Raw genomic sequence first — 10144 nt, forward strand, 5'->3', positions numbered from 1 at the left:
CTGAGCCTGTCGACTCTATGATGCATAAGCTGAGCTTGTGTTCTTAATATGTCTGAACTGAAACTGTTAAGGCTATGATGCATAAGCTGAGCCTGTGAGGTTACATATGTGTTTCTTGTGCTTAAAACAGCTGTACATCATGGTTTAAAGGTTGTTTAAGTCTAGTGGAAAATTACTCTTGTACATCATGCTTTAAAGCGGGGTTACATAACACAATAGACTGTGATGATGATTGTATTTTGAGGGTACATAGAAGATCCGAGTAGCATCTTGGCGGGGCAATATCCAGGTTGCATAGTTCTCACTTTGCAACCGTGTGTTGCAGCCATGGCTTTACCCGTAGTTGTGTTCATCTCTCAATTACATGTCTGAGTCTTCCAGTTGTAAAAGTATTATCACAGATTCACAGATCTAAATGTGCCTTAACAGTTGTACATTGTGCATTATAAGTGTTTTTTCAACACCTTGTTCAATTACCATCTTGTCTTTGATATATGTTTATTAAAGTGATAGGAAGAGCTTGACGGATGTTCGAAGGACGAAATCTGAGGTTTACGAAGGATTTTCGCATGTGTTTTGTGATGAATCGACTCAGGTTAGGTTCTAAATGTTGATTTATCTTTAATCTTGATGTGGATTTGTTAGTAGATGCGGTTATTTCAAATTAGGTTGAAAGTTTTGTGATATTTGAATTTGTATTTTTGGTGATGATAGTTAGGTTAATTTCAGATATGACATAGTGAAAGGATAAATTGTTTTTGTAGTTTTGATTTTACTGTGTTCTGTTATATTTGGATCTTTTCCTTCATTTTTGGGACTGATAAGTGTCATGGTTTTGTGATAATTATGATATTTAGGTCATTTTTGGGGATGATAAGTGTTGTAGCTGAGCCTGTGAGGCTATGATGCATAAGCTGAGCCTGTGAGGCTATGATGCATAAGCTGAGCCTGTCGACTCTATGATGCATAAGCTGAGCCTGTCGACTCTATGATGCATAAGCTGAGCCTGTCGACTATATGATGCATAAGCTGAGCTTTGTTCTTAATATGTCTGAACTGAAACTGTTAAGGCTATGATGCATAAGCTGAGCCTGTGAGGTTACATATGTGTTTCTTGTGCTTAAAACAGCTGTACATCATGGTTTAAAGGTTGTTTAAGTTTAGTGGAAAATTACTCTTGTACATCATGCTTTAAAGCGGGGTTACATAACACAATAGACTGTGATGATGATTGTATTTTGAGGGTACATAGAAGATCCGAGTAGCATCTTGGCGGGGCAATATCCAGGTTGCATAGTTCTCACTTTGCAACCGTGTGTTGCAGCCATGGCTTTACCCGTAGTTGTGTTCATCTCTCAATTACATGTCTGAGTCTTCCAGTTGAGTGTAGTTGAGAGTTTGTAAAGTGTGAGTAGAGTGTAGATATCTCTGAATTATTTATAGAGACTGAAGCAAGCATGCTGTCTTTCAAGCATGCTGTCTTTCAAACAGTGTATGGAAGAGTGTTGATATATTATAGAGACTGCAGCAAGCAAGCTGTCTTTCACACAAAAGTAAAGTGTTGCTTTTTCCTGTTGATTGTACTTCCCTGCTTTTGGCATCCGTTTTTGTGAGATGTGGTGTTGTTTTGTGAGATGTGTGAGCATTGAGAGAGAAAGCATATGGTGATCCGTGTGAAGTCAAATGGACGGTTTACGTAACACCCAAGCTATGACAGGTCATCATTCCAACGAGCTATCTTAGCAACCCAGTGTTAAAGGTCTTCCTTTTAAAAGGTCGAAGAACAGTTCAGGCTTGACCATAGATGCGGTCTCACCATCCCATGTCAGATTCAAGAACAGTTCAGGTATGTCACTCGCAACTCGCAAGGAAACCTTTTTTTAGGATCTGAATTTAATTAGTTATACCTTTGGTTAACGACTGTCACGATCACTATTTTTACAGAACAAGCTCACTCCGATCTTCTGGCTGCCGGAGAAAGTGTATCTGCTTGGAGAGTCTCGGAATCGGCTTTAGTGACGCTGAATGCTGCTTCATTCGAATCGATGGGGGCTTCATATGCAGAATGTTCCGTCACTTAGTGGTCTCATGCTCACTCAAGCAGAGGTAAAGTAAAGTTTATCATCATTCATCAATGTCATTTATATTAAATTTATTTTAAGTTAATAGTGTACTGGTTATAACTAATATCAAATCTTTACTAATACTTGATTTCTTTTTATCATGGTTGACTTTGCGAGAACTAACGGAGCTTGTGTTCTTAATATGTCTGAACTGAAAGTGTTTGAGGCTATGATGCATAAGCTGACTCTGTCAGGTTACATATTTGTTTCTTGTGCTTAAAACACGTGTACTTCATGCTTTAAAGGTTGTTTAAGTTTCGTGGCAAATTACTCTTGTGGTGTACTCCGGATTTTGTGTTCTTAATCTGTCTGAACTGAAATGTTTGAGGCTGTGATGCGAAAGCTGAGCTTGTGTTCTTAATAAACATATGTGAAGGACAAGATGGTAATTGAACAAGGTGTTGAAAAAACACTTAATGCACAATGTACAACTGTTAAGGAACAAGAAAACACAAACCCTTTTACCCTTTACAAGGTTATACATCTTCCGTCCAAATGTTCTTAATCTGTCTGAACTGAAAGTGTTTCAGGCTGTGATGCGAAAGCTGAGCTTGTGTTCTTAATCTGTCTGAACTAAAAGTGTTGAGTCTATGATGCATAAGCTGACCTTGTGTTCTTAATCTGTCTGAACTAAAAGTTTTTTGAGGCTGTGATGCAAAAACTGAGCCTGTGTAATCTATCTGAACTGAAAGTGTTTGAGGCTGTGATGCAAAAACTGAGCCTGTGTAATCTATCCAACAACTCAAGCAAATGTTTTCTTTGCATTTTAGGGGGAACATGGGTGCATCTCTCCACAGGGCATACAAGACACAGGTTATTGGCGGCAGCTCGCCATATTTAACATATAAAAAAACTTTATATGTTAAATTTGGCGGGCTTCCGCCAATGACCTGTGTCTTGTATGCCCTGTGGAGAGATGCACCCATCTTCCCCCTAAAAAACATAGAAAACATTTGCTTGAGTTGTTGGACCGAGCGAACCTTGCATAATGCGTCAAGGGAAACTATTGGTCGAGCGAGACATTTGTTCAGGTATCCTTATTTCATGATAAAATGATTATGAATAGCTGTGCATAAACTAATCGCAAGTTTGTTTGGTATATGCAGGGTAATAGGGAACAGAGGTTGAACCTGTGGTTTGACGCAACAAAGAACTTCCGTACTTACTCTATTCTATGACTACTGCAGTGACACCGGTCGGCTTGAATCGAGCCCAAATCAGTTTTCTGGATTTGAAATGATAGCCATTCAAGTTTATAATAAAAAGCAATCATGCTGTAGTGAACTACTTTTAAAAAAAAACAGATGTATGTATGTATGCATGTTCTGATTATATATTATTGATTATGTATTCATTATTGATTATCTTGTATACACTTGTACGAAGTGTCATGCACAGCAAAAGGTAAAGTTATTCTTTGTGTGCATTGCCACTCAAGTTCATTGTTTGGGTCAACTAACGGGTCAAAATAGGCTTTCGAACTCTAAAAATGGATCTTCGGAATCAGTTAGTTGTAGCAAGAAAATGGTTGGTTGGGTTATGTGGTTAACTTTACTAGATATGCCATCACTTCATCTGTTATAAAACACAATATTGACCCATCGGTTGGCAGGTTTCAAATCTTGACTTGACCTTTAGAGCATATGTATTGGTAAATATCTGCCAACGTGCAGTAAGTAATCAGACAGCGTTACCTTTTCAACACTTAACATTTTAATGTTGTTTTTGTAGTTATGTTTAATACAAGTATAAATAGTTGGACAAAGGAACCTAAAATCTCGACCCGGATTACAATTTAAATTACATAAGGTACTAATAGATCCTACTTGACCCGGATTACATCTCTAAACAATGAAACCCTAAAATCTTGAGCCATTTTTCTCTCTAAATTCACTTGCTACAATTTATCGCGCCATATTGAAATCGAAGAACAACAAACCTATAGGTGATAAACTAACGGTAAACGAGTATCCTATTGTAAATCGTCACTCCCGCCAAACCTATAGGTGATAAACTAACGGTAAACGAGTATCCTATTGTAAATCGTCACTCCCGCCAAACCTATAGGTGATAAACTAACGGTAAACGAGTATCCTATTGTAAATCGCCACTCCCGCCGCATCGCGCTGGTAAGTGACTAGTATATATATATATATATATATATATATATATATATATAGGGGGGCCGCTAAAATGAAAACCACTTCCAGTTGTAAGAACCATGAGAACCACTCTAAACCAATCAGGTTGTGCCAACATAAAGGGTATGTTAGTCATTTAGCCCAAATGTCAAATCTTTTCATCTCTCCTCAATTAAAGATACTGACTTTTTATATACTCTCTCCTCTCTCCTCTCTCCTCTCTCATAATTCACCATTTTCATCTCCTTCAAATCCTCTGCACTAAGAAACCCAAAATCATAATCCACTCTCTACCCACCTTCTTCTCCACCTCTGATTCACCATATCCACCACCGTACCTCCATCACGACAACCACCTACCCATCTGCAGCTGAGGTCCCGATATCGCCACTGCTGTAAAATGTCCGGCAGACCACTGTAAAATGTCCGGCAGACCACTGATAACCAACCACCTACCCATCCACATTATCCGGCTACCACCAGCCAAACACCCCTTCCCGCATCCGATTTCTGGCGCCCCCCAGTTGTAAGCTTCGATTTGATGTTGTGGTGGTGGTGGTGGTTCGACGGCTGGGTGGTGGTCAGCGGTGGTTGGTCGGCGACGGTGGTTATACGGTTACGGTGGTGGTTGGTCGGCAGCGGTGGTTCTAACAGTGGGTAGTGGCTGGTATTTTTGATATGTGTTCTTGAATGAAAGATGATGACACCGATTGTATTTTTGGTAAGTGATTTTTTGAAGGGTGTTTCTCTCTAGTAAGATATGTGGGTTTGTTCTTGTTTGATTTTTGATCAGTGATTTTTTGCCTGATGAACTATGTGGGGTTGTTCTTGTTTGATTTTCGATCTGTGATTTTTGTTTGAATCAGTGAACTATGATTATGTGTTGTTGATGTTTCTTGTTTGATGGGGGTTCTTGATTTTTTTGCCTGATGAACTATGTGGGTTTGTTCTTGTTTGATTTTTGATCAGTGATTTTTGTTTGAAATCAGTGAACTATGATTATGTGTTCTTGATGTTTCTGGTGATTTTTGATGTTTGCGGGGTTGATCTGGGTTGATTTCGATTTTTGATGTTTGGGGGGGGGGGTGGTTGATCTCAGTTGATACAGGTTTGAATCTGGTTTGAATATGTTTGAATGATGGACTGGGTGGCGATGATGCAAAAAAAAAAAAAAAACTAGATTTTTGATGACGATGGCGCGGCAACGATGGTGGATGGTAGGTTTTTGAACCCGCAACCCCACATTTGCAGCCTTTTAATTATCGGAAAAAACTGAGCCAAACCCCGTTTTTTTTCGAGATACACTTTTGTTTTGTTGTTGTTGGTTTTTTATATTCTTTTCTCTAGTCGATGACGATAAAAATCTATCCGAGACACCTACCGACTTTGCGATTTATGGGTGCGTTCGTCTTGCGTAAACAAGTTTTTGTGTAAAAAAAAGCTTTTTGCGATTTATGGGTGCGTTCGTTTTTATGTAAAACGTAAAAACGTTAAAAGTTTTACGCAAAACGTAAAAAGTTTTTACGTAAAAATTTCATGTAAAACGTAAAACATAAAAATTTTACGTAAAACGTAAATTTTTTAACATAAAAAGTAAAACGTAAAAAGTTTTACGTAAAATATTTTGTTTGTTGGGTTTTTTTAGGCGTCGATGATGAAAACAATATATCCGAGACGCTTCACCGACTTTGCGATTTCTGGGTAAAACGGAAAACGTGAAGCGTAAAAAGTGTTACGTAAATTTTTTCGTAAGTTTTACGTAAAACGTAAAACTTAAAAAGTTTTACGTAAAATGTAAAATTTTTTTCGTAAAACGTAAAAAGTTTTACGTAAAATGTAAAAAGTTTTACGTAAAACGTAAAACATAAAGTTTTTTTAGTAAAACGTAAAAAGTTTTACGTCAAAAAACGTCGAAAAAAACGTCGGAAAAAACGGCGCGTTAAAAAAACGCCGATTGAGAAAAAACGGCGCCTTTAAAAAACGGCGCCTTTAAAAAACGGCGTGGAAAAACGGCACGTAAAAACCGCGCGCAAAAAAATGGGGCTAAATGGGGCGTAAAAAATTGGGGCAAAACGGGGTGAAAAAAATTTCGGCGGAGACGGAGCATAAAAAACGGCGCGCAAAAAACGGGACGTAAAAAACGTCACGGTAAAACGGGACGCCAAAAACCAGCGCGCAAAAAAATTCGGTTTGTTAAAAAAATGTTAATTTAAAAAAAGATCTTAATAAAAATATTTTTTTAATAAAAAATATCACAAAATCTGAATTAAAAAAAATGATTTTAATAAAAAATTATTATACAAATCTGAATTTAAAAATATTGTTTAACATAAAATTCTGTTTTTTTAATATAAAGTAATTAATGAATAAGACAAATAGACAATTAAATATAATATATATATAAAGACAAAATAGTGTAATTTTACTATACTACCCTTTTGGATTAAAATATTAAAGACATAATAAGACAAAATCTATTTAATATTAATTTTAGTTACTTTAAATCTCATCCATCCATCTCCTTAATCTAAAGGCTAGAAAGTGGTTCTCTCAGTTCTTACAACTGGAGGTGGTTTTCATTTTAGCGATCCCATATATATATATATATATATATATATAAACGTGCCAACATAATCAGAAATAATAACTTTACGAGAAAATCTCAAAGTTATTTGATAATTCTAAGAAACGGAGAAACTTAGGATTTTTGTGTTATGTATATTAATTTAGAATCGTTCCTATATTAGGACGTGTAGAAAATCAATCTCTGGGATTGCGATATTAAAATACACACCCAAAGGTGAGTGTCACTAAACCTCTCTTTTTACTGCTTTGTATATATTTTGGGGGTAGAACACGTCGTTAAAAGGGTTTAATAATGTTTTCGAAATAAAACATACCTTTTAATATAAAATATATATTTTCGCTGAAATATATGAAATTTGATAAGTTATACGTTTCAAATTAAAACGTTTTTGATGAATGAATATTGTATGTACGGTATTTCTTAAGTGAAACAAGACCGTAAAGTTGGGGACGAATTCTTTACTGGGTCTCATATGATGGAGAGTAAGGGGAATTCGTACAACGTCGTGTATTAAATTGTCATATTAGTAGGATATATATTGTACGTGAGGCAGACATCATATTGTCCTTCAAGAGGACCCTGCGCCCATGATATCGTTTAATCAGTTAAGTATTGCACGCGATGAATTGTTGGTAGATCTATCGGGTTGACAACCCCGTCGTGACCGGTCGCCCCGTGTCAATGTCAAACGACGAATTTAAATTCTATTTATTGTCTAGCTTTGATTATCCCTGCATGGTTAATATATAGTTCGTACTGTCTAGCTAACATACGAGTCTGAAAGTTCACGCAATAATTTAATATACAAAACTTGGGCAATATATATATTACAGTTGTCGGATTGATGAATCGGCGGAAGGCCCATGGATTTTTATTAAGGAAGTAAAATGGACTTTCAAAATTATATGGATGTTTTCAAATAAACACCTAATCAGAAAGTTTTCCTTGGATTAAAATTGGTTGTAAGTGAATACGTGAACTCACCTTCCTTTGTGTTGACACTTGATTTTTAACGTGTTCTACAAGTACTTGAGTTTGGCTTAGGGAAATCATGGCGTATCTTGTGTTTGATGATGCATGTTGTTTCTTTTAAATATGTTGGACATCTTTTAGAATTTCTGGGACATTTGTAATAAAATCCGCGAGGATCAAAACAACTTAACTTATGTGGATGTGTCTTGACTTTTAAAATGTAATGTTTAATATTTATTTTTTAAAATATGTCGAAATGTCCAACAAAAGAGTGCATCGTCCGACAAGGTATAAATGGGCACCAACTTCCGTCACCACTACGTTTTATATTCCACTGTGACGTTTTTGGGTGTGACAGAAGTTGGTATCAGAGTTATTGGTTGTTTGCGAACTAGATGTTTTCGGAGGAAAACACTAGACTTCAACCAGAGAATTTTGAAATATAAGTCCAAAATTCTCAAAGCCAAGAATTTTAAATAAATATAGACAAATTGTGTCATGTATGAAAACCCTTATGTGTTTATGTGCATACGTGATTTTCTGTTTATTTTGAGCCTTATGTGTTACTATTCATGTTGATCACACACTTACTTGTACGGTTACATATGTGCCACATATGTCGCACAAGCACGAGGTCATCGAGATCAATGACTCAAGTAGCGAGCCAGATTTCAAGACTTCACCCAGATCCATTTTACCAGAGTTATTTGATGGTTTTTAACATTCCCATGGTTTTGAAAACCATGTGCCCACATGGAAGGCCATGATTCAAGCTCGGTTTACGAGGAACGATCCTAACGGTTGTGGGTTTCCTATATAAACCCAACTCCTTTCATTTGTTCCTCACAAAATCTGATTCAAATGCTCTAAGTTGGAGTTTAGTACTTCATACCTGAGCTATTTGGATCAAGATTTCCTTGCTTGGACCCTTTGTAAGTATTCTTTCGTGCTTTTATCGTTTTCTAGCACGAAAGTCAAATAGTGTTTGACTTTCTGCTTTGACCAGTCAATGGTCAACACGAAGTTCGTTTGAACATCGTAACGTGAGCGTAATCACGATGGTTATAGTCTCTTGTGACTATACCTACTTGTGACAACTCGTATCTCAGAACCTTTCTTGATACTTTGGTGTAACCTGTATAAACGTTCTATGATCAACTTATGTGTTTGTTGCAATGTAATGTCATGAGTTTGAATGTTATATTACATGTTAAGTGAATGTGTATTATATATGTATGTATAATGTAGTCGCACAACGTGAACCCGATCGCACAACGCGAGTCAAATCGCACAAGCCCTCTTGGGCACATCACTCTCGGCCCACACCCTTTGAATCCGAAACCAATGGGCAGCCCATGATGGGTTCGGCCACCCACCTATTTAAGCTAAGACATACCCATTAGTGGGGGTTTGTTATCTCATTAGTTGCAAACACTTAACACACACCAAACCCTAGTTCTCTCCTTTCCTCTCTCTCTTGTTCGACGGCAATCCACATAGCCGAAGCCCCCATCTCGATCAACCTAGTTCTTTGGCTTTCCGGTTAGTGCTTTAATTATTAATTGTATGTTACTTGATGTTGTGATCTACATGTTTCCACATAATGATTTAGGGAATGATATATGATTGCTTATGATTGTAAATCACTAAGGTTGTTCATGTAGATCGACTCACTTGTGTAGGGTGTTTAGACTGATTTAGAGTTGATGATTAGGTGATTGATGATCTGGAACCGAATGAATGATAACCGATTGTGATATGTTAATCATTGAATGAATTGTGGGGATTGTTATGTTAGTATGCATGCTAGTAATCAAAGAACATGAACCGTGTTATTATAGCTTATTATTATACATTGCTGCTATGCCTTGAACATGATTAGGGTTCATAGGGATTAATGGATGAAAACCTTGATTTGATCGAATAAAGGATTGGATAGAAACTGTGATGGTGTTGATTGATTGTGTGCAAATATGGAAACTGCTGGAATTGATTTGCAAAGATAAGTGTGTAACTGATATGCATGAAATTCGGATTTTAGATAACCAATAGCACAAGTCACACGAAACATGATTCGCACAAGCTTGCATGAACCACACGAAACCTATTTTGTGTAAGGGACTAATCGCACAAGCTTCCCATCGCACAAGATCAGATCACACAAGATCTGATCTGATCGCACAAGAGCTAATCGCACAAGCTAGGTACAATCACTAAAGCACAGTGTACTGTTTAGATATGCATGATCGCACAAGACCTTATGGATCGCACAAGACAGTGCCGATCGCACAAGGCTTGGGCCACACAGAAACTACTTGAAC

At 37.0% G+C, this 10144-nt stretch overlaps 1 long non-coding RNA gene across 1 annotated transcript; it reads left to right on the forward strand.

Moving 5' to 3' along the window:
• The first annotated feature begins 3093 nt into the window (after window positions 1-3093).
• On the forward strand, window positions 3094-3424 carry LOC110881212. Its single transcript, XR_002559639.2, has 2 exons — window positions 3094-3154; window positions 3230-3424. It is a non-coding gene; the product is annotated as an uncharacterized LOC110881212 (long non-coding RNA).
• Window positions 3425-10144: the final 6720 nt, after the last annotated feature.

The sequence above is a fragment of the Helianthus annuus genome, chromosome 10 (assembly GCF_002127325.2).
Source record: "Helianthus annuus cultivar XRQ/B chromosome 10, HanXRQr2.0-SUNRISE, whole genome shotgun sequence".
NCBI classification, from domain to species: Eukaryota; Viridiplantae; Streptophyta; class Magnoliopsida; order Asterales; family Asteraceae; genus Helianthus; species Helianthus annuus.